Source organism: Rattus rattus, chromosome 15 (genome assembly GCF_011064425.1).
Source record: "Rattus rattus isolate New Zealand chromosome 15, Rrattus_CSIRO_v1, whole genome shotgun sequence".
Classification (NCBI taxonomy): Eukaryota; Metazoa; Chordata; class Mammalia; order Rodentia; family Muridae; genus Rattus; species Rattus rattus.
In genome coordinates this window covers 1,320,752-1,345,449 of record NC_046168.1, presented here as the reverse complement: position 1 = coordinate 1,345,449, position 24,698 = coordinate 1,320,752, and the positions used below count along the sequence as shown (strand labels likewise).

The 24,698-nt window shown below is 38.9% G+C and overlaps 1 protein-coding gene across 2 annotated transcripts in view; it reads right to left on the bottom strand.

The window, feature by feature from the left end:
• The window catches only part of Jakmip2 (janus kinase and microtubule interacting protein 2), a 155,893-nt gene extending 132,234 nt beyond the window's left edge, over positions 1 to 23,659 (bottom strand). For both annotated transcript variants that reach the window (XM_032885568.1, XM_032885570.1), the window contains exon 1: positions 23,364 to 23,659. The gene's annotated coding sequence lies outside the window, so the exon portion shown is untranslated. The remainder of the gene's footprint in view (positions 1 to 23,363) is intronic.
• Between the last annotated feature and the right edge of the window lie 1,039 nt (positions 23,660 to 24,698).

The window sequence follows — 24,698 nt, the reverse complement described above, 5'->3', positions numbered from 1 at the left end:
TTAGAAAAGTTCGTGGCAGTGTAGCAATTAAACAATTTAACTAATTTCTATCTGCAATGCATTCTCGGTGAGTAATTGCTAAAATGCAAATGAAACCTAATTTAAAGAGAGGTAAAAATAACTTCTTTGAAAGTACAAATTTAATATGAGATGGAGCAAAGAAAAATATTCTGGGTAACTTAAATAACCTTTAGTATGTGCCGTATGTCAAAATAGGTTCCAGGTTGCAATGAAGTACCAGACCTCTGAATGAACAACAGCTTCCAAACATGTTAACTCCTGGTTAGTTTGGGCTGTCAGCTTGACACAAGCTAGAGTCATCTGGGAAGAGGGAATATGAATGGAGAAATTGCTCCCATCAGATTGGCATGTTGGTATGGCCTTTTCTTGATAGATAGAAATGTAAGAGAACAGCTTGCTGTGGGTAGTACCACTCCTGGGCAGGTGGTCTTAAGCTGTATAAAACAGCAGGCTGATCAAGCCCTGGGGAGCAAACCAGTAAGCAGTGCTCCTCCATGGTCTCTGCATTGGTTCCTGGCTTCGTGTTTCTGCCTTGATCCCTGATCCTTTAATGATGGGGAAATATAAGCCAAATTGGTTTGGGCCAGTGTTTTTCCACAATAGAAAGCAAACTAGAACAATCACAAAGTGTTCAATGTAATTGAGTCTAAAAATGTTAGAATTTTGTATAATAATAACCTCATTAGAACACAGCAAAAGTCTATATATGCATGCAAAACTAAAACCATGAAAGAACAAAGGTCCCGTCTGTGATCTATGGAATGTGTATTTCACTTATATCTTTAGTGTTCTTTTTTAGGGTGCTGAGGGTCAAACTTAGAGCCCTATAAAAGCGAGTACTATATCACCAAGCTACATCTCCAGCCTTAGTAAACTAGGTTGCTATGATAAACAACTCTACCACTGGCCCACATGTCAAGAGACACTGATCCTTTCTGACTTTCTGAAAAGTACATGGTCTGCTCTACTGTTCTTGGAAAGTTCTCTCTGTCTCTTTACATCTTCCTTATATTTTCAGTGATAAAGATTTCTAAAGATAAAGAGAGAAGTAATACATTTTAAGGGTTACAGAAAATCTTATAACTGTTAGATCTGATTTATTACTAGTAAATTAACCCAGGAAGATAATTAACAAGAATTATTTTGTTAAGGAATAGATATGGTGTTCTTTTCAAAATGATTTTTAAATGATTTAATTATTATGTATAACTACACTGTAGCTGTCTTCAGACATACCAGAAGAGGGTATTAGATCTCATTACAGATAGTTATGAGCCACCATGTGGTTGCTGGGATTGGAACTCAGGACCTCTGGAAGAGCAGTCAGTCTTAACCACTGAGTCATCTCTCAGGCCCCTCATTATGATTTAACAGTGATAAAGGACAAAGGAAGGAAGATACAATGGGGGTGGGGAGAATGGAAGTAAGAGAGAAAAGAAGAGAGAAAGAAGGAAATTTCCAGAATGTCTCATAGAGAAGATCCCCATCCATTACAGTGTTGTGTTGGAAGTGAATTTTGTGGAGTACACAGTCACATGAGGAGTAGTTTACAGTGACTCTAACCTAGGTAATGCATTCACCACACAATTGTGTGCTTACCCTTCTAAGGTTCTAAGGCTCAGGGAGAAGAGGGCACTGTGGTAGAGAGTTTGAGAAGCATCAGATGGTGTGAAGTAGAAAGGGTAGCAGTGGCTTCTCCAGACTGTATGCACTGAGGGGAGTTCTAAACAAGAGGATATCTATGTCATGCTTTAAATGACAGAAGCACCATGAAAGGTGAGAGGAGAAGACACCAAGAAAGCGTAGGGAAAGTGTCTGAAGAAGAGACAAAGGAGCACACAAGGATAGTAGAGACAGGAATTTGATGTGAGCACACAAGGACTGTGCAGCCAGAAGTTAGATGTGAAGAAAGAAGGACGCCCCACCATGGCTCCTGGTAGGTTAAGCCTCCTTGAAGTTTCATCTAGACTTGTTCCATCAGAGTAGAAAGATAAGATGCCAAGGCTCTCTCCCACACAGAACCAATGAAGTTCTGTGTCCTCAAACAGCCCCAATTTCATTACATTATCATTTGTGTTGTGGCTTTCACTCCTCTCCATTTTAGCTTCCAATAGGATCATGGGGGAAAATACCCTAAAAGGGAGACTCATTTCACGGTTTAACAGGGTAAAAGGGTAGTGTTACCCTCATGGTTATTCTACTCATCTTACAAATATTTATAACCATGTCCTTAAAATCTATAAGACAGAACTCCATAGGCTACTACTACTCCTTTCATGTCGGGTCTGCCCACTCCAAAAACAATCTCCTCCTTTTTCTTTTCTTCTCTCTCATCACTTTGCTTCACTTAACCTTAGCTAAATTCTTTGCAAAAACAAGAACTGAAGATAAAGTTTTAATAACAATGGAGAAATGTATGAAGTAAGTTATTAAGGTTTCATAAATTTTGACAAGAATTTTATACTTAATACATGATTTAGGAGAGAAATTGGGACCTGGTTTATGTTTTGCAGTATCCTTCCCCCCCCTCTCCTTCTCTCCCTCTCTCTCCATCTCTCTCTCTCTCTTTTCTCTCTCCCTTTTCTCTCTCTCTCTCTCTCTCTCTCTCTCTCTCTCTCTCTCTCTCTCTCTCTCTGTGTGTGTGTGTGTGTGTGTGTGTGTGTGTATGTTGATTTGGATAGTGCTGTTGGTTTGAGAAGGGCTACTTTCCAGTACCAAATACTGAACCCAGGTCCTAGGCCATAGTGGGAATGTTAATAAACAAATAAGGTACAAGTACATATTTGCTGGGTGATATGAATAATCCAGATGAGAGGGGGGAAAGTGGGTGATTCAGGGAAATGAGAATACAATTTCAGAGGAGAAGCCCTTGAGATAAGAGTACATAGACAGAACCCACAGGCTCTTTGCTGACTTGAAGAGCTTTAGGGATGTTCCCACAGTGAAAATATGAGGCATATCTACATAGTGTATATACTTCAGCTATAACAGCATACATGTCAGAGGCAAGACTTTTAAGGGAGTAAGCTACAAAAGAGTAAATATTCCTTCTTTTAATAGTCAGTACTGGGCTGCTTTTTATAATATTTTTGAAATTATAAATTTTCAGAAAATTATATAAATCACAGCTTTTCCACTAATGTAGCAAGAGAAGAACTGGCAAATATACAGTTATTGGCGTACAAAAACTCTGGACAAATAGTAGTGATGACCTGTCCAAGTGGATCAAGGACCTCCACATCAAGCCAGACACACTCAAACTAATAGAAGAAAAACTAGGGAAGCATCTGGAACACATGGGCACTGGAAAAAATTTCCTGAACAAAACACCAATGGCTTATGCTCTAAGATCAAGAATCAACAAATGGGATCTCATAAAACTGCAAAGCTTCTGAAAGGCAAAGGACACTGTGGTTAGGACAAAATGGCAACCAACAGATTGGGAAAAGATCTTTACCAATCCTACAACAGATAGAGGCCTTATATCCAAAATATACAAAGAACTCAAGAGGTTAGACTTCAGGGAGACAAATAACCCTATTAAAAATGGGGTTCAGAGCTAAACAAAGAATTCACAGCTGAGGAATGCCGAATGGCTGAGAAACACCTAAAGAAATGTTCAACATCTTTAGTCATAAGGAAATGCAAATCAAAACAACCCTGAGATTTCACCTCACACCAGTGAGAATGGCTAAGATCAAAAACTCAGGTGACAGCAGATGCTGGCGAGGATGTGGAGAAAGAGGAACACTCCTCCATTTTGGTGGGATTGCAGACTGTTACATCCATTCTGGACATCAGTCTGGAGGTTCCTCAGAAAATTGGACATTGAACTGCCTGAGGATCCAGCTATACCTCTCTTGGGCATATACCCAAAAGATGCCCCAACATATAAAAAGACACGTGCTCCACTATGTTCATCGCAGCCTTATTTATAATAGCCAGAAGCTGGAAAGAACCAGATGCCCTTCAACAGAGGAATGGATACAGAAAATGTGGTACATCTACACAATGGAATATTACTCAGCTATCAAAAAACAATGACTTTATGAAATTAAAGGCAAATGGTTGGAACTGGAAAATATCATCCTGAGTGAGGTAACCCAATCACAGAAAAACACACATGGTATGCACTCATTGATAAGTGGCTATTAGCCCAAATGCTTGAATTACCCTAGATGCCTAGAAAAATGAAACTCAAGATGGATGATCAAAATGTGAATGCTTCACTCCTTCTTTAAAAGGGGAACAAGAATACCCTTGGCAGGGAAATTGAGAGGCAAAAGATTAAAACAGAGACTGAAGGAGCACCCATTCAGAGCCTGCCCCACATGTGGCCCATACATATACAGCCACCCAATTAGACAAGATGGATGAAGCAAAGAAGTGCAGGCTGACAGGAGCCGGATGTAGATCTCTCCTGAGAGACACAGCCAGAATACAGCAAACACAGAGGTGAATGCCAGCAGCAAACCACTGAACTGAGAATGGGACCCTCGTTGAAGGAATCAGAGAAAGAACTGGAAGAGCTTGAAGGGGCTCGAGACCCCATATGTACAACAATGCCAAGCAACCAGAGCTTCCAGGGACTAAGCCACTACCTAAAGACTATACATGGACTGACCCAGGACTCTGACCTCATAGGTAGCAATGAATATCCTAATAAGAGTACCAGTGGAAGGGGAAGGCCTGGGTCCTGCTAAGACTGAACCCCCAGTGAACGTGATTGTTGTGGGGAGGGCGGCAATGCGGGAGGGTGGGGAGGGGAACACCCATAAAGAAGGATTAGGGGGATGTTTGCCCGGAAACCAGGAAAGGGAATAACACTCGAAATGTATATAAGAAATACTCAAGTTAATAAAAAAAAAAAAAATAGTAGTGACGATGTGGTACTCCTGGTGGCAAGTATTAACTCCTTATATACTTAATAAACACTCATGCAGATTTACTATATGTCAATACTTTTATGATAATTGTATAAATATTAACACACTCAAGAGTGCACAAGACTTTGTGTGGGTAACATCATTATTGCCATTTGATTCTCAAGGAATCTGGGATACAGAGGTTAGGCCACATGTCTGGTCACACAGACAACAGATGTGGAGGCTAAAATAGAAATCTGATGCTGGAGTCTTTGCCTTTGACTTCTGCACTGTTGCTTAGCTTCACCTTAACTACAGACTTAACAGGAAAAGTGTGCCTCTGTGCTTAAGCTGAGTGGAGCACAACTTAAGGAAAGTTAAACAGCTTTCTCTCAGAGTCACAGTAGTTCAATGACTCTCAAATATTTAAATCTGGAATTTTTCTCTGAAATTGAACATTCTGAGCAGTGGGGGCAGGGAGGGATGATGCAGTGCTAAAGAGACTCACAGTGCTTATGGGGCACCCTAGTTCTTTTTCTAACACCCATGGCAGGAGACTTAACAACATTCCATAACTCCAGCTCCTGTTCTGGCTTCTACAGGCACACGAACTCACATACCTACCCCAGACACACACACACACACACACACACACACACACACACACACACACACACACACACACAATTAAGATAATGAAAATGTTAAATGTTTAAGAAGAGAAGTTTTAGAAACAGTAAAACGGTTATATGTTCCATGTGAAAGGGAACTTTCCTACTGTGAGAATAAAAATAGATTAAGTTATAAGGATAACGAAAACATTTTTTAAATGGCATTATAGGCAAAGATGTTTAAAATTCTAGTAGCTACTGACTTTTAAAAGGTCATAATCTGGATAAATGTTACTCTATTCCAAAGCATGAGATTAAAATATACGTATCATATGGATAATTCCCAAAATAACTCATGTACATTGGAGTGAGGAAAAAACTTTGCAGACAAACTTGCAAAAAAGAAGGAAGACACAAATTTGTTGGGCAAGCATGAAGACCTGAGTCTGGATTCCAGCACCCACACGAAGGCCACATGTGAGAATTGCGGTGCCTGCCTGTAACCTCTGCTGGGAGGTGAATGCAGCTGTTGCTGGCCAGCCAGTTTAGCTGATATGAGGCATTTCATGTTCAATTAGAAACCCTGCCTCAGAAACAAAAATGAACAAACAAAGGCAGAGAGGCAACTGGCACTGGTGAAGGATGTGAAAACATCAATTTTTGGCCTCCGTGGCAGTCCACATAGGCAAACACGCATATACATGCACATGCACATACACATTCATACTACATATACGCACACACACACACACACACACACACACACACACACACACACAGGGAGGGAGGGAGGGAAGAAGAAATGGTGGCAATGGGTTGGGGATTTAGCTCAGTGGTAGAGCGCTTGCCTAGGAAGCGCAAGGCCCTGGGTTCGGTCCCCAACTTCAAAAAAAAAGAACCAAAAAAAAAAAAATGGTGGCAATGATAAAATCAGATCAAGGTTTAAGGTTTAGTGAATACAATTGTTGGTGTTGTACATGCAAGCACAGAGAGTCTTATAGAAATAGTGCTTTTGAGTTTCGTCCTTTTGCATCTAAATTCTACTAAGAATAATTCCCATATCGATGAGCAGTTCAGGGGGAGTCTGTGATAGTTGGACTCAGGTATAACTTGACTCCATTAAGAATGCCTGAGATGAGTGTCACACTACTCTGTATTTGGGGGTGTTTACAGAGAGAACTGACATGTGGGGCTAGAGAGAGGGAGGGCTCTCCAGTAGTGCACAGACGAGAGGGAAGTGTGACAGCACCACTGGGACAGGCAGTGATCTCCACTCAGATGCATTGACTGTTCTATTGTTGCTCCTTCCGGCTGTTTCTTTGGCTCTTTAATGGGGACTCAACAGCATGGCACCTCCACTCTTTGAGCACTGAACTTGGATGCCAAACATGTTCACTTTCTGGATTTTGAGTAAGTTCTCTGTTTCCCCAGTATCCAGGTGCTTTTCTTGATGGACTATACCACCTCTATTGTGCAGGACAATAGAGCACACATCTCCTTTAGCAATCTAGCAAACTTTAACTACTATAGATCCTTGCATCCTATAATGCCATCGTGAAACTGTATTCTAATCCATGCTGTTTCTTTCTACAGCTGAATTGTGTGTTCATTTGTTAATGCTAATATACCAATTTAAATGTAAAATGAAAATGATGGGAGATTTCTCCTGGGGTCTATATTCTAGACTTTCAGATGTCCTTCTCACTGAGTTCCCTCAGGGCTTCTTCTATGTGTGCTCATCCCTGGAGTCACTTCCCAAAATGACACCTGTCATATTTGATGAGTACTTTATGCCCTCAGTGAGGCTTAAGTATTACTCAAAGACTCTGTCTCTAAATAAAATGTCACACTGGGCATAAGAGCCTCAATATCTTCACAGCTTTCTGATAGTATAGATCACAAGGAGGGCAATCATCAATGGTTCTCAGGCAGCTGTTTTCTCAGGGTGCGATTATGTAACAGGTAATTCCTAGGCCAAAGAAGTGAGTCACTATAAGCCTTTTGAAATCTACAATCAAGTTCATCCCCACAGCCAGTCCGAAGATATAAACTGCTAGTAAGTAGCATGTGAAAAAGAAGACATAGCTATTTAAAGGCATGTGTGTATTTGTGTGATTGTGTGTGTGTGCATTTAAGAGAGACGTACCGACAGAACAAACCAAGACAGAGACAGAGAGAGGGAGAAGTGTTCTTTAAACTGAACTTTCTTCTTAGTTGTGAGTATTACTTTTTAACTATAAACAAGAGGGGCTATACGAGCTGGTTTGTTTGCTCCTGAATTCCAGGTGAATCTGTAGAGCAAACAGGAACTCTGAGAGGAAGGGTACAGGTGAATAACTTGGACAACGCTCTCCTCCCTTCACATCGTCACTATCTGCACCGAGTCATTCTCTTTCAGCTGTTCACACTATAGTACTGCATTATCTAAAATCCAGTTAAATCCAGCTGAAAGTGAAATCCAATTCGTTCCAATGACCAGCAGAAACATGGCAGCGCAAAGAACTGAGAAGAACACGCAGGTTAATTGGGGGGGGCAGGAGGCTTTTGTCTTGCTCGCTGACAGTTGTGTGGGGGTCTTTTCCTTCTCAGCATTCCCTCCCTTCCCTGGCAGCCAGTCCCTTCTGCTGTATCCTGCTAATATTAGGTTTCTGCAGAGCCTAAAGGCACTGTAGGAAATTAAATACAGCATCATTACGTGCTCCACTGCACCTTTCTGCTGGAATCCAGTATCCACAACTGGGTGCATATTTTAATTTCAAATCAGATGGAAACCTCAAATTGAAAGAGAGAAAAAGGAGATTCTTCCTTTAGGAATAGAGAAAGATCAACATGGTTCCTGGGACAGGCTGAGATTAATATATTAGACCCTTTCATATTTAATATAGATTTTGGTAAATTAGAAAAATCAAAAAACAATAAGATAACAAGAAAAGAAAGAACTCTTAGCCTAAACAGGAAAGGGCACTCAAAAGAGAAGATTTGGATGGGTTTAATGTTTAATACCATTGAGTTGTCACCACAATTAAATGAAATGAAACAAGAACATGAAAAGGGTAATTAGATAAAATCAAGCCACCAGATACCGTGTAAGAAAAAACATGGAGCAGAGATGTCCAGTTGTAAGCAGCTATGTGTTGTAAGGAATGTATCACGGCTCTCTGAGTTCCAGACAACTTGAATGAAAAATACATAATTGAACAGCAGAATGTGTGGCACAGAGGGTTCCCTCCTCAGATGGGCTTCACTCCACTTTGGGAAGCAGGAGGAGAAATGCCAATTCTTAAGTGCCTTTCAATACAGATGAGACAAATAGAGCACCAAACAGCGAGGCTTTGAATACCACAGGAATTCAAATTTGAGGACATCTGATTGAGCTGGACCACTCTGCCAAGGAGACAGTCATCTAATTGTGTGATCACAGATACTAGATATCTGGAATGAGTGACTTAGAAGAAGCTAGTGAAGGTGAGACCAAGTCGAACTGAGCAGGTGGAAGGTAGGATGACAGAGTAGATACACAAAAATGGTCCCTCTTGATGCTGAGTGGTCCAAAGAACGAAGTGAGACTATCCAGAGCCTCTTTTCTTTGCACATAGATACATTTTAAGTAGATATTCAAATAGATCTTTCTTGAAGAAAGCAATTTATGCTCATAATAGAAGCATCAGAAAATAGAGTGACTAAGAAAGATTACAGTGTGAGCATGCACTGAATACTTATCAAGAGATGACAATGGCTGACATGGCTTATCAGAATTCATGTTGGAAATTAAGAAGAAGATACATTAATATAAACCAATTAGTCACCTTTTTCAAAAAATGACCCCGATATTAAACTCCATGATGACTCACAAGAGTAGCATTAGGAATGTCTGCTCTTTTCTATTGATCTCAGTGACATAATCTCTGTTGTCCCCTTGGCCTCACCTTGTAGCTTTTCCTTTACAAGTTTCACACTTTTAATTTGAAGAGGGTCTTGCTGCATCTGGACCTCATTTAGCTTGTACATGAGTGAATGAATGATCATTATTCTAATTCACACCTAATGTTTAAAGTCTGAGGAACAAACATAATAAAAGTAACATTCAACTTAATGTTGGAGACAGGGATGACATTGATCTCCCAGTATTCATGGGGACCTTTCTAGAATGCTCAGTTGCTGGGCCAAGTATGTGCCTTGCCACCAGGATGCTGAAGTGCCAAAGACATGTCACTCAGAGAAGGCAAAAATGTAGTCCACGATAGGGGTGTTCTCCTGGGATCTGAAACAGATGTTGAGGTTCTCAATCTCCTGTGAACCCATTAGGGACCCTGAGGTTTTGAGAATAGTGATTCCCAGCCTCTTGTGTACCTGCAAGCCTCTGGGGACAGAGGAACTGGAGGTATTCACAAACCCCAGGCTTCTCCTATGCACCAGGTTGGAAGGGGACAGCTGAGCCCAGGGTGATGGTAGGAGCAGGATCTGATTTGGTTCTGAGTAAGTCCTTATAGTATGGAAGGTCTTCTCCAGTAGATTTAGGTGCAGATCTTTATGATAAAGCCCCACCTCCACCCCCACTGCAGGGATCCTTGATGAAGGAGCCAGTCCTTGCTTGTCCAAACTGTTTTATTTTTGGTGGATGTGAATGCATATGTACTACTCAAGGTAAACCAGAGATTAAATACATTTTTCAGGAAGTGTTAAGCAGGGATTAAATACCTTTTGCAGGAAGGGATGCCCAGAAAGGAAAGCTCATTGGCTAAACACTAGGAGTCTATCTAGGTACCTCATTCGTGTGGAGAACTCTAGGGTTTTATGCTATATGACTGGTTATCATGGTCCTGTCAGTGGGGTGTCATGGTTATGGGTTCCAGGACAGGTAGACCCTCCCTGACCAAGAGCTTGTTCTAAGGCCTGTCATTCTCAATTATGAGAATTCCCGGGGGTTTTGAACCTGCTTCAAACTTACCGGTCTCCTGTCTGGTGGCAGGGTTCACTTGCCCCACACTCAATTAAAGTTACCCCTTAATGTTCTTCCTGGCCTGTTCTTTTCCTTACTAACCATGTAATATATGTACACTGCGCACAATTTAAGAAGCATGGGCCATAATGAAAAATAACCTCAAAAGCCAAAATTCAACTGTGTTTCTATCAACAGAGTATGATTTTTTTTCCTGCGAGTGTATTCTCCATTTGCACAGACAAGTGCATTTAAAGTGAGCACAGTGTTTTCTAATCTACATCTGTACTCAAGGCATTCTAAGCAGAGCAATAGTCTTTAGAACATTCACAGCACACACCTCTGAGTGTCACTGCCTCACTATGTACCAGCCCCACAGATAGAAGGAGTAAATTAATGTAGATTTGAACCATCTTCAGGCTCTGATAAGGTCCCTAGGAGTAGAGTTTCGCCTCTTTATTTTTCCTGCTCCTCCCATCTCAGTTCCTTTGAGGAGAGTGTAGGCTAATGGGAGCATAAAGTGGGCCTCTTAAATAATCATGCTCACTGGAAATAACTGGAAAACAATGGGGTAAACTATTATAGAAAATGGGATTGTTTTCGATCCACTGGCTAATCTGCCTCTATGTCTGAAAGCAAAGAATTAGGAAATCCTTCGTGCATATATTTTTTAAAATCTTTGTTTTCAGAATGAATTTTTCAAAAAGAAATGATTTTTTTTATTTCTGTCTTTTCACAATTGGAAAAAATCAAAATGAACAGAAGAAACCAGAATGGACAGGCTGTCTGCTCATGTCACCCAGTTAGCTTCCTAGGACCAAGGAAGCCCAGTTGTGCCCTTGCGGTATTCCACCTGCTCCATCTTGAGAATGTCACAGCGTGAACAGAACGCGGTACCTCAACTACACCCATGAGGACAGGGTCCTTGTCTAGTCAGGGGCTCTGGTTTTAAGACATATTCTACTTCTGAATGTCCTCAATGCATGTCCAGAAAGGTGACAGGTGGAAGGAGATAAACATATCCTTTGATGTCTTCATGCAGGCAGACAGACTCTCACACTTTGATTAAAATATCTCACATATGGCTAAGCTGGCTTCCCACCTGGACTCTAAAAAGGGAAAGTTAGACAGTGACTCTTTGTGCTAGCACACGCAGTCTGCAGGGCAGAGAAAGAGCTTTCCTTTGAGGCTGCACTTAAGACAGGTTCACAAGGTTGAGTGGAAAGAATCCTTAAATATTCTCTCCTGTAAACTCTTGATGTAAACTTGCTACAGCATCAGTGTTTCTGTCAATGTGTCATCTACCTTGTGCGAGGAGGATGTGGTACATATGTTAAACAGTATTGCATTGATTAATTGCAGCCTGGCATCTGCAATTTTGGAGTGTTTAATATTGTGTTTGCTAAACTGGATGGCAATACCCTCTCTAAGTCTCTTTCTGCCCTTTCTGTCTCGTTTTGTCTTTCTCTGCCATCCTCCCTGTCCTTCTCTTCTCCTTTATCCACTTCCCTTTCCCTCCCTCTTTTTTCCGCCCTCCCCCTTCTGTCTGTCTCTAACTCTCCTTTTTTCACTATCTCCCGACTCTGTGCTCTGTTTCAGGGTTTCTGTCTCTGTCCCTCCCTACCCCCAACACACACACACACACACACACACACACACACACACACACACACACACACACACACACACACACACACACACACACTTTGAAAGATAATTCAGCAATACTTAATTATTATGAGAATGATCTATTTAAGACAATGGACAGTCAAAAATTGTGCTAGACAGTTACAAAGCTACAAACATAAACTTATAGTTAGAAGAGCCATATAGATACCCTAACCCAACACTTTCTTTTTAGTTAAACAGAAATAGGGAATTTAAGGAATTTAAAAATGGTTTTTACACACTTCTGCTTCAAGGATATTTGGAGAAAAACAGAAAAGAATAAAGGTACACACTACTTAAAACTGAGATTGGAGATCTGACAATCATAACTCAAAGAAGAAAAACCAGCAGGGTAGAAGCAAGAGTCAGGATCAATACTCTTATTAAATACTCAGTGACCTTATGCCCTCTGGGATTCCATTTTTCCTTACTTTCAGGGGTTATGCTTTCTGTGTTAAATGAAGAAAACAAATAATAATGAAAGAGTCCCTTGACTGAGACTGGAATCGATGTATTTAATGTGCTTTCTAATATTTACTGTTCATGTGTTCTCACTAGATTCATATGCAAGTGAGGGAGGGCTCTAGGGGGGAAAGAAGTGTAGAGAGTAATTCATAATTTTTCTTGTAGAACGTGACAGTTGATCTCACTTCAATCTTACAGCCTGTTTCTCTGCACAACCATGTGACAGTGCTTCACGTATGCTGGAATTCAAAACATGGCAAACCCCTAATGCTGCCAAGGGCTCTGTGTGGTGTCATTCTGCTCAATTTTAAATGTCACATTCTGCATTGTTTTCCTGAATAATGGGCATTTGTGACTTGACTCTGCATGGCTGTACCATCCTGTTTTAATATTAAGGCCAGGTTGTTTACAATCCTGATCTCCATTTAGGTTAGTAAACCAAATCTTCACAAACTCTTGTCTTATTACACAGATCTGGGTAATCTCTCCTTACCATGTTTCCTTGATATGTCTTCCTTCTCCATAACTGATGCACAGATGTGCCTGTGTTCTGATAAAGGCAACCAGGTCTCTTTTGGTGCCTAAAGGCTTACTGAGTGTTGTACTCTGAGTTGGAGTCTGAGTCATCCTTGTAAGTTCCCCATTCATTCCTGAACTCCTCCACAAGTATGCCTAACTTAGAACGCATTGTTAGGTGCGAGGATCATTTTTGGATTCAATTTTTTTATTTATCAGGAGCAGAAATCCAGAGAACACACATTTGAATTTGGTTGAAAGAATATCTTAAAATTCTATTTTAGTTAGAAATATCCAACTACTTATCTTGTTCATAATTGAACACATTTACTAGGAGAATACAGAATAAAAAACACTGCCTACCTCACAGCACTCTCTCTGCCCTGACTCTTGAATTCTGCATGCTTCCTGAGCTGTGTAGTGGTGGGTTGGTGTAAATGTCCTATCTATGTCTGAAAACTCACAATCACTTATTTACAGTGCTTTAAACAGTAGTACATCTGCATTAACCAGTACCTGTAATATTCTCTGATCAAAACTGGGAATAGCACCAATCCAGGGATATAAACACAGATATTTAGAAGACAGTTTGAAAAATATCACCATCTGGGGAAAAAAACTAACATCAATAGGTTCTCTGTGAGGGCATATGGCTTGCCTAGCCATGGTCTTTTGACAATGTTTATAGTACTAGGAATAAATTCCCTGATGTGAAAGAAGCCTTAAATCTAATTCAAAGGTGATTGGTTAACCCCATAAGGTCATGCCATTATTGCACCAGTGGGCACATCTTGCCTCGCAGGTGGATATTATAGCACAAGAGATATAGCCCTGGATAAGACCACTGATGTCTTTTACCCTTCTTCAGCTACACATTACTTTCCAGCACTATAATCTAAACAAAAGGAAGGCTTTTGTGGACAATCGAAGGTTGACTTCTCTGTGTTTTTAAGCAGAGATTTGTGGTATCTTTGGCTACAGGTCATATAACAGCCTGCACTGTTTTGGATACCTTTGGGCCTCCCTGCCCAGTGATGCATAGGGTGGTAAGCCATGCCTGTTACTGAGATTTTCATTAAATAAAACTAATGTCTTCTGGGAGCCACATGGTTCACTAATGTGGGATACTTCTGTCCAGTCATCTATGTATTATGTAATTAGTTTACAAACTAACAGAACCTTGTGTGACTTCTTCATGCATCCTTGGTTTGGCCTACCCATCCCGTGCCCCTTCCTTTACCCCTCCTCGTCTCCCCGTCCTCACCTAGCCAGTATTTCACCCTTGCTCTTTGAGGTCACACTATGTTCTATCAAATCCTCTTCCATATTTTTCTCAGATCTCCAGATCACGGACTTCCAAGTAACTTCTGCATGCACATTGCACTTTGGCTAAGCCTTCCCTGATGCCTCATTTCTCCACTGCCATCACTCTTACTCTCTTTTGATTTCTCTGCTCTTTGTTTACCCCGTCTCTATTTCCATTGCAGTAATATTTTCCTGTCCCTCTTTCCAAAACATTTCTCCTCACTCTGTACCTATAGTCCATTTTTAGTTTTCCAGATTAAAGACATATTAAATGCATAAAACAAAAGATTTGGATGTTCACACATACACAGAGAGACAGAGAGGTAGAGAGATGCATATAATGAATAATACACGTAAAAAAAAAAAAAAGCCCTAAAATTGGATTTCAACTAAGCCTTCGAGGGTCACAGGGAGGTTTACAAATTATTCTTTACAAAATTGGGGTTAAATTTTACATTTTGATTTTTCTACTGAGTTTTAAGATTAAAAGTATCATTTGACATGATTTCCTAAATATCATAGGTATTTTTATTTTGGTACAACATATATTTAAATAGCTCAACTGAATTTCCACTTTTATAGGTCACAGGTAATTTGTTCTCTAGATCTGATCAGTATATAGTGATTAATGGTAGAAATAAATTAATAAAAATTTATTATTTATTTTATTATTAGTAGTAAATAATAATTAAAATTTATTATTAAATTTTTATTTATTGTACATTAAACATTAAAACAGTGTGAAAACGCACATTCTGCACAAAGTCAAAAAAAGAAGTACTCAACAATTTTGTTCTCCCAATTTGAGTATGCTAAGAGAAAAAGTAATTTTTCTGTTAAATTTATAATATTTGGAGTATGCCAGCTATATTTGTTAGTAAGGCGACCGTCTCTACCCCCATCTCTATTGGAATGAAGTGATTTACTTGGATTATTCAGAATCTCAACTATGGATCTTTTTTCTTTTCTTTTTTTTTTTTTTTATATTGCTTGAATATTTCTTATATACATTTTGAGTATTATTCCCTTTCCCGGTTTCCGGGCAAACATCCCCCTCTCCTCCCCCTCCCCTTCTTTATGGGTGTTCCCCTCCCCACCCACCCCCCATTGCCGCCCTCCCCCCAACAATCACATTCACTGGGGGTTCAGTCTTGGCAGGACCAAGGCCTTCCCCTTCCACTGGTGCTCTTACTAGGATATTCATTGCTACCTATGAGGTTAGAGTCCAGGGTCAATCCATGTATAGTCTTTAAGTAGTGGCTTAGTCCCTGGAAGCTCTGGTTGCTTGGCATTGTTGTACATATGGGGTCTCGAGCCCCTTCAAGCTCTTCCAGTCTTTCTCTGATTCCTTAAATACACTCCAACACACACACACACACGCACACACACACACTTCTTGATCAGTTTGTTATGAAAGGACTCACTGCTAGAATGACATCATAGCCTAGATTTTGCAAAGTCACACTCTTTTTTAAAGTTCCAATGTTTCAATCAGTATGCTATCATAGAAATCCTAATATTCTTTTGCTTTGGATAATATGGTTACCTTTGACCTTAACACTCACTCTAGGGTCATAAGTATGGATCCGTGATTACTACAGAACACAAGTTTATGGGTTTGTTGTTGTTTTGGAAGGTGTTTCTCTCTATGAAATGCTGCATGGGCATGCTTCATGGGAACTGTAGGTGAGGAATATTTGCTGGATTTACATTTGTAATGTGGTTATGCTGAGAAGTAGTTTCCAGGGGGAATATATCCAGTTTGAAGCAGAAGGCAAGATGAAAATACCACCTTTTTCCCCTAAAGCACAGGTTTACAGGCTTTTTTTAGACACAGTTCTCTCAGCAAAATGTTGTTCTTGAAAATAACAGCAATGAATTATTTTCTGACCGGATAGTGTCAGCTAAACTTCTTTAGATTTTTTTTGTTTTGCTGTTGTTGTTCTTGTTTATATCTTAACTGTGTTTATATCTTAACTACAATTCAATTCCAGGTTTCCAAGAATGACAGTAAACACTATGAGACTTACATGCTAAAGACACAATAAAGACCCTTTCTTTTTCCTTACGTTTTGTTGTACTGACAAGTTTCCTCCAATATAGATGGATTCCAAGAGCTGGCTGGTCTGCTCTCATGTCTACCACATATAACCATCAATTCAGGTCATTCCCGTTATATTTCACTTCAAAACATTCATGGAAACAGAATACTGCCTTTATTTATTTATGTTGTAACATACATTTTCGTCTTGACTTGCTTTTTGAACATAGATATGAAAGAATAATTTGTTTATAATTAGTGAATTTAGTTGAGTGGCTTTCTAAATAGTGGTAGAGATGTGAATGTGTATCACACCAGTCCATGCTAATAATAATTAAATTACTAGCTTATTTGAATCAATTATAGAAAATTCTATAATTTCTAAGGCATAGCCTTAATATTGTCACAGTCAACTGGAAAGTCAGTTTTCAAAGGGCAGTACAAAGAGCCACAGAAGTGTTGACAGCCTTTGTTATGTCACAGTACACAGTGAATGAACAATCTTTCATGGCGGATGGCTAAATATTGTGCTTTGTAGCATTAACAGTTTGATTTTCTCTTTAAAAATCTTAACAGTAACCTGAGACTATTCCATATGTATACTATCTATTTTGTTCTCAAAGATTATTTATTTGGAGTGCTGGAGAATGAATTCAGGGTCTGTTGCATGCTAAGCAAGTGCTTTCCACTGGGTAACAACCCCAGCACTATAGGTCACATTAACAAGATGAGACTCTGAAGATTCTAATATAGTGGAAATTTCTTCTGAAACCACAGGCCTAAGAACTGTCTGTCCATCAGTCTTTCAGCTTCTCAGTGTGCCAGTCAACAGTCAACAAGTCATTATTGGACACATATGTGATAAGGAGTACCTAAAATGACATTTTAGTCCTTTGGGCTCTGAAAGCTTATGTGCTCGTGGATGGACAACAACTATTTCCAAAATTACAGTAGTTGTTCTATACAACTGTACAAGGTATACCCGGGAAACCTCTAAATACAGTTCAGATTGAAAATGTACAAAGAAATTGCCAATTGAGATTTAGACTCTAACTGTTGGAGAATTCAACAACTCATTTTTGAGAAGGATGGGAGTCAGATAACCAGGGTTTCATTGGAAAACTTATATATGTTCAATGAACAAAGTGAAAGTCAAATAATGAGTATGGGTCTTGGCTTATTTTGGAAAGTCTGTAACAGCTGATGCACATTGCTTGGATATACCTCTGTAAAACATTTGAACTGGTCGTAGAGGTTAAATGCAGAATGCAGTGCTAACACACTGAAGAAATTAGCTTGACTCTCAGAGAGATTTCTTCTAGGTTTGGTTCTTTAATTGTTGCTGATGCCTGTACTCTGTGAATCTCCTAGTGATTCAGATGGGGATTTATTTCACTGGCTTGGGTTTAGTATTCATTCATTGTCAGCAGACAAGAAATGGCCAAGGTTAATTCAACACTCACTGTAAGATCCAGTGACAGGTAAGGCACAGAGCTAGTATTTTCTAGAATAAATCTTGCTTTACAGCTGCTGTAAATCAAGCAGGACCCAGCCCCATAAGAAATATTTAAAACCAAAGTGTAATGTTTCCTAAGTAGGAAAGGACAAAACAAAACAAATTCAATTTTCAAACCCTATACACAAATTGAAAATTTAACAGAGACTTATTGATGTGAAAATATGGCCACTTATATAAAATGAATGAAATATGGGCCATTTGTGAAATGTATGTCTGAGTGCATGCCTATGTGAATATGGGAAATGGATAGTGAATGTCTTCATATGCTAACAGCAGTTATTTCTTAAGTGGGAGTTTATATTTCATTTTTCTTTTATATGTTCCTGAATTTTGCCATTGACAATAAGAATATACAATTTTAAAGTGAACAAAGTTATTGAAAGACAAAGTAAATTGTGTTAATAAAATGTGCCTTAAGTGGAATATCTTCATTGCGGTGATCTCGGCTTTATTACAGCTAATTCATTACAAAGAGTATTTTTCCCAGAGAGGATGTTTAAGAGGAACAACTTGCTACTTGGCTTAAGCTGAATTACCAACTCTCACATAAAATATATGCTATATTATTAGTAATAGTAACAGCAAAATAATAACAGGATAGTCAGTCATTTGACAGATTTCTATAATACTAAATCCTAACGTATTGAGCCATGATAATACCAATTTCTTATTTTAAAAATGATAAACTTTATCGTACAAAAAAAAATCTTGGAAAAAACCCATCACACACGCATATGCAGCCTTGAAGTCTATAAATCTCAAAAAACTTCAACAAAATAGACCTTCCCATATAAATTTACATTAAATTTTACACTTTCAGTATCAAGCCTATTTTATGCACTCATCCACCATCAAAAACAAAATATCCATAAGAAAATTGGGAAACAATCAGTCTCATTTTCTTTCATTACTCCTCCAATTACCTGCACTCAACCCTGCCTTCAGGAAAGCAAATTCAAAGTTAGCCTGGGTTGTTCTAGGCTAACATGGACTAAACAGCAAGATCTATTTCACAAAAAAATATGTATATGTGTGTATATATATATGAATATATGTGTACACATATATAACCCAATCTCACAAATATAGGCATATATATGAGCATGTATGTTTTTGTGATTAAATAAAAAGTTATATACTATATATCATATATACATATTAGAAAGTTTTAAAGCAATTTTTGATGTTTGATATTTTTGAAATGTATAAAAGTGTTTGTCTAAGAAAATACCTGAATTATCAAACTTAGAATAACTTGCTTTCTAACATTTTTAAGAACAATTAGATACAAAGATGCACAGGCAAAATGGTACAACTGCTCTTAAGATCCAGGACCCTTGAGAATCTTTATTTGGTCCTGAGTGCAAAGAAAATTTACTTCCCAATTTCTATGTCATTAGAAACCAAAACAAGACTTTGTCATAAAATAAGTGCATGTTAGCCTAATGAAAATCTGTTTCCTGGCAAATGTCTCTTTGCTTCAGATTTTCCTCTTAAATATATCAAGGTTATCTTTTTAAAAAATCCCTTATACACACTTAATATATTTGTTATAAAAAAAACCTATTACAAAAATCAGTGTCATCAAAAGCCAATTAGAGTGCCTGGAATATTCAAATCTAAATTCCAAAAAGTGAACTATATAACACATGTTTAGTATATTCTATATTGTAAGTCAAATCTTCAAGTTAATTTATTGTGTTTTCAAACACAAAAGACTTGTACTCATAAGACTTGGGATATCACCCCTGTTTTGATGGTTTACTAAACACAAACATAGACAAACAGCTTCTCCAAATCAATTTTCGCTTATTAAAACTAATCAGAACAACAATTTAAAAAGAGCATTTCCTGACCTGATAGAGTGTTGGAATTTAAAATTAAAGTGATTTGGGGAAGTATACTCATATTATGTTCATATAAAGTGTATTGGTAATTAGAATAGTAACTGTAGCATTTCATTGTTAACAGCTTCACATGTGTGTGTCTTATATCCTCCAAGGAAATTTTATGTTGCTAGTATATGCAAATTCTGCTAATCAGATAAGAGCTCTACAAACAGTTGTTAGTAACTTGGTTAATTTGCTCTGTTTGAAAATACATTTTAATTAATGGAATAATAGATGCATATGTAAATGGGGATGTTAACTGACCTCTCTGCCTGAAGCCAAGTGTAAGTTTAGTTTATTTCAATGCCAATTAATATAGAAAGTTCCAATATAAATTTGGTTCATTTTAAGCTCTTACTTTGAGAATTAAAAAGAAGCATTAAACATTTCAGGCTTTAATGAGAAGCACAGGAAGTAGATTTTACTATTTAAACTTTACTATAAACTTTCAGCCACCCAGAAGGAGACTCACAGTGTGAAATCAAAATTACAGAACATCCTTAGGTCATTGGAAGAAACTGGGAAGATCACATCATGAAGCAGTCAGCTCAATGTGTATGCAATTATAAGAAGGCTTAATAGAGCCCATGTATCAGGAACTATTTAATACCCTCACAAGAGTGGTATTTTCAAGACATAGTTTGAGCAAAAGTCAATAAACTTTTCTTCCTTACTTTCTTTAAACACATCTCGAAATGATAAATTGTATATAGTCTTCATATAGTTTCTCTCAGACACCAACTTGGTAGCTCTTGAATCATTCTACAAAATACTACTTTTTCAAAATCGGCCACACAATGGAGAGTCATTTTAGTGCAAACTATTTGACATTACCCTCTGTGAAGTTGCTGATAAGCAAATCAGGCAAATCCCTGCATCCTGTTAAGACTCCATAAATAAATTTTCCAGATATATCATCAATCACCTTCTTCAAGAGTACCCAGACTTGATCATTAGAAGCACATTACAAAATGGAGTCTATATGCACAAATATCAAAGTATCCAATGCGAACAGTTAATCTGAACCCTTCAAAGGATAGCTGACCCCAGTAAGTTAGCCGTGCTTTAGGAAGACGCATAGTCCATCCCAGACAAGAGCATATCCAGATCATAGCCTAGTAGCCTTTAATGGTGTGCATGACTACCCACACCACTTACTTGGAAGACTTTCTATGCTTTGTATATTCAACCTTAATTCTTTCTGTGAAGCTGAAGCCCCTTGATCACATTCCAGGTTCCACAAAGTAGCAATTGCCAGTGTCCTACTTGAAAGCAGAATCTTATGTGAAACAAGTGGCACTTATATCTCAATTTCCTCTCCTCCAGATTACATAGTTCTGGTTCATTTGTCATTCTACAGCATCTGGACCTATAATTGAATGGGACTACCAACAATGAGTTTCCTAACCATGACCTATTGTGATGAGCCTCACTTCAATCTGTAACAACTTTGCCCATAAAACCACATCCAAATTCAGCAGACAGCAAGTAAATCAAAGGGCAAGGGTACCTGCTTTCCATTTATGAAACAGGTCCAGCTTTGTATTGCATATTTCATTTTTGTAAGTTTACTGTAGAAATATTTGAACTTTTGTTTTAGGAAATATGAAGTTCCATTTATTAATACACTCTGAAATCTGTATACTATGGTATACATCCATTTTGCAATGACATACAAGTCCAGTACCTACTTCCTTGACCTAATTTATAGAGTTGTTATAATTAGGCACATGGTAGCAAGAATTTAGACTTGTGAATAGACATAATACATGAGCATATTAAATTAAGTCGCTTAAGCATCTGTAAACCAAATAAATCTCAGAAAACAGAACTAAGATCCAATGAGGTAAATTTTATAAATATGTAATATAAAATGAAAGATTAATATGAAAATAATCTATAATTTTAGACTTAAAATACATCCTCGATGGCAGTGATGGTGGGAAGGTTGGTAGACACAGTTCACGTATTTGATGCTTGTAATATTGCTAATACATTTTTACCTGAAAGGATTTTTCTGGCTTTAGTTCAATGAAATCCATTATCCTAGGTGGTAATGGAACCTTATACATTCCAATCTCAGGCATCTTTAGTCTCCTGAGCTGCCTTAAAGCCTTAGCATAGTAAAAGGTCAAACAGATACCAGTAAGCATTTATAAACTACAAGCCTGTTTCAGCTACAAGCCACATCCTCCTGCCAAGCTTGCTTGCTTGCCTTCCTTTGCTCGCTCTCGCTCATTGCATTGTATGAGCAGACTAATTCAGTCTGGGGTCCTTGAGAACACTTTTTTTTCTTTTTTAAAAAAACCATCCTGCTTCCTACTTAATCACTTAGAGAAGCTACCCAAGAACAGAACATTCTGAGAGGACTATAAAATGGTGATGGACACTGAAGGAATGAAGAACAAATATCTATACAATTAAGTAAAATGAATGCCTCTCACCTGCCACTTCAGCTGTACTGGTTGGAGCACACTGTACAGATATGGAAGAGATAGACTAGAATTTCAAGAAAACCTATCTGTTTCAACATTTATTTGAGACGATGCAATATGCTAGAAAATACTCCAAGCCACCTCCCTTTCCCATCATTGTAAATTTGGGGCCCTTAACATAGGCCCACAAACCCAATTAAAAACAGCCAGGCTATGAATTGGCATCTAGTTCTTTAATAGAGAAGCGATAGGCATCTGTCCTAATTGGCTACAATGAACCTAAGGGACAATAACAAGAATAAATTTCACATTAATCCAAATGAAGCCAATGAATAATAATACAAACCAGAAGTCTGTTTCCTAAAACATGCAATTACTTCCAAGAATGCAAAGGCATCAATAACTCATAAAAATGATAGTAAACCAAGCACGCTGTGCATAGAAATAGGCTACGTAAATGCAACACACCTGCAAAGTAGCATGTGCACATATGATGTGTATACATGGAGATATGTATGTTCATAATTAAATATACATCCTGAAAAATCAACTCTGGATCTCGGAAATGGCTTTTCAACAAGAATATGTTAAAGTGTGAAACAGAATGCCTGATTCTGGGACCACGTTAAGACTAGAGCAAATAAGTAAAACCACCTTATAATTAGGCCAACAAGGTTGAGACACCAAATGTGTTATTCAGGGAAGGCCCAGCCCTGTTTGCGAGACCTGCAAATGAAACGATTGCTTTCAACTATATCCTCTTCTTGCTTGCTCCTTTCCACCCCTCTGATTTTGTTGCTAAGCTTGAGAGGAAAGGAATCCGGCGGTTCAGTTAGTATTTCGAGCTAGTTTGTGATAAAAATCAAAACATCATTTCTTTTCCCCTCAGAAGACAAGAGGATTCCTTCTCACTTCTCTGCCGACAGACAACCTTCCTCTCTCTCCATCCTCATCGCTGTTTCCACACCCCCATCCCCCCTCCTAGTCTGAGAGACGCGAGTCATTGTTTAAGTCTAGGCCACAGATATATACAAAAGTCATTTAACAGCCAGCTAGATCAAGAAGGTAGCCCCTCTGCCTCCTACTCACCATGTTGAGAGCAGGAGAAGATGCTGAAAAGAGGGAGAGCCGCACACTGAATCCATTTTTCTTGTGACCGGGTCGGATGCAGCCTCTGAACCCAACATCAGCAGCGGCTGCCGGGATTTTTTTCCCCCTCCCTCTCCAGTTGGCGATGGTGCGATAGGAACCACCCTTCCCAGCTCCACTAGAGTACCAGCAGTAGAGGCGGCAACAGCAGCAGCATCACTTGAGCCTCCTCCCTCTTGGAGGATGGTGTGAGCTCAGAATCAGCCAGGAACTTGCAGCAGACACCTCTTCAGGCTCCTCCTTCCCTCCCCACCCCCACAGCCCCACCCCTGCTGCGGTAGAAGCAGCCGGCCTGGCAGCTGCTGGTTGTCATGGCAATAGCCAATTGCAAGTGGCAAGCTAAGGGGGAGGGGAGAGGAGCTAAGCAAGCTGCAGGGGTTGGAGTAAAACTAAGTCCCTGTCTCTGAGATGCTCTTGGTCTCTCCTAATCTAAGCTCTAGGTGGCTTTGAGCGGCGCCAAAGGTGAAAAGGCACCAGGAAAGAACAGTTAAAGTTGCATCTAAGTTATAGGTTGAAATATATTTGACATTTATTTGTACTGTTTATAGATTTTAGATAAAATATATTGCACTTGGAAGAAATAAACTAAAAATAATTATGTGTGAGATTGTTATGACTCCAAAGTTGTACGTCCTTGATACCATCTCTTGCTCAGTGCCACATTTAATTTAAAACAAACAAACAAGGCAAAACCTGCTGGACTTTGCAATATACTTGGTGCCTGCTACGTTCCTTTACGTTCTAAGATGATTTGATTCCACCAATTTTGCAAGTTGTCTCCTGAAAAGCACCTGGCGATATTGACCACACCTGTGAGGAAAAAGAAGTTGGAACAAAACAAGCCGGAAATGCCTATGAACAACTATGGTTCTTAGCAGCACTAGACAGTGGACAGTTCCAAACCTATCCGGCTTCAGACTCCTGGAACGAGAATTATTCACAAGCAATTCCATGCGTGCTGTTTTCATGGATGCCCTTTCAGAGTTCCAGAGCCAGCTGTCATTCAGGGATGTAGGTAGGAGAAAATCAAGAGAATGTGCAGTGTGGAGTTCTGTTTCTAGTCATAAATTATAGATGGCATTAGAATTTGTCTCGGGCAGTAGTTGTAAAGATTGATTGAGATAATGCACTAAAAGCCCTTGGCATGTAGTAAGCACACAATAAGTATTTACTATTATTAGCGAGAGTTGTAGAGAGGTACACTATAGACATCACTTAACCTAAAAGCTTTAAGGGAAGGATATAACAATTCCAGGTAGAAGAGAAAATACTAAA